The following is a 1,536-nucleotide window of genomic DNA, read 5'->3' as shown; positions in this document are numbered from 1 at the left end:
GCTTTAGTTATTTATAATTTTATGGACATTTATCGCATTTATTTTCAATTTTTAATCGAAAAAATACGAAAATCTTTTTGAAAAACCAGCACTAAGATTTGTCCTGCACGGAAACTGTTATTCATAAGGAAAAAAAAACCAGAGAAAGCTTCGAAGTATTCAAAATTTGGACAGAAATGCTGAAATTCCAGAAAAACTTTTACCTTGCACATTTTTCAGCAAATGCACGGTGGCCGCAGCAAGCTAAAAACGCGTGTTTTTTTTTTATTTGCGTGCAAACGGTTGATTCTATACATAGGGACACGGCAGGTATTTTCGTCTGTTCGTCATAGTCTTGAAAACCAATAAAAAAGACGCTTTTTTGTAAAACTCTATAGTGGAGTTCTAGCAAATGTACGTTGCTTTCGTTGGTTTTAGCCCCTACGACGATAGACGGAAATACCTGCCGTGTCCCTATATGTGGTGTCTTCGGAAGAAAATTTTACCAAAAAATAAGCTTTTGAAACGTGACCAAAAAATTCGCCCGTTAGGGTGATCCAAATATTTATTTTCATTTTTGCTAAAAAAATGAGACCTCTACAAAAGTGATAGAGCATGTAAATACAAACAACTTTGTAGAATATACCAACTCTCTATCTCTTAATGGTAGCGAGTTATGATGAGGTGAGATGAGAGATGTGGCCTCGATCTCGAACCATGCATTGTGGCGTCAAATTGTTGATTCAGTTTTATGTATCTGTTTGGAGGTTAGCTAAATAAATTAAATGGATGCTAATGTGAATGGGTTATATAGACCGCAATATCTTACTAAAGTTTAATAATGTGCTATTTACCGTAGTTATGTAGATGATGAACTACCCAACAAACAATTTAAGCTGAACAAGTTAGTTTTTCAGCTGAAGAAGCTTATTTGCCATGAAACAAGCTCTTCTTCAGCTTCTAATGTTTGTTGGGTAGAACAATGCTTCGACTGTCCCATAAAGGCAGTTCCAAGATGAATACACAGCTAAGTGTTTCAATGTGCTCAATTTATAGACGAGAAGAAGGCGGGGGTGAAAAATTTATTTTCGGTGCAAAACATAAACAAATCGGCTGGCTCTCCCATACTAAAATCCAAGATGGCTGAATCATGAATTTGGCAGATTGGAACACCTAATGGTGTATTCATCTTGGGCAGTTCCATAGCATAGGGTATGTCCTACTTTTCTCAATCACTTCCAGCGCTACTAGCTTTTTACTTAAATCCAACCACTAATCAAGTCCTGAAAGTCTTTAACGTATTTATTTGTTTTTAGCTCAGTTGGTTAGGGTCACACATTTTTTTTGGTTTTCAAAAATGTCACAGTAACGAAATAAAATTTCGAATAACGGTTTCAAGATAGCATTTTAAATAGTCTATGGGCCCAGTATCAGCAGCATATGTACTAAATTGACTCATGCGCACCAGTGTCTACAGTTCGTATCTGCCGACGACAAGTCCATTCCTTTTGGTAATATCCTATATGCAGGACATGCGCTTATCGTCATTCGAAGAAT

This window comes from Armigeres subalbatus, chromosome 3, assembly GCF_024139115.2.
Source record: "Armigeres subalbatus isolate Guangzhou_Male chromosome 3, GZ_Asu_2, whole genome shotgun sequence".
NCBI classification, from domain to species: Eukaryota; Metazoa; Arthropoda; class Insecta; order Diptera; family Culicidae; genus Armigeres; species Armigeres subalbatus.
Note: the sequence above shows the minus strand (reverse complement) of the source record.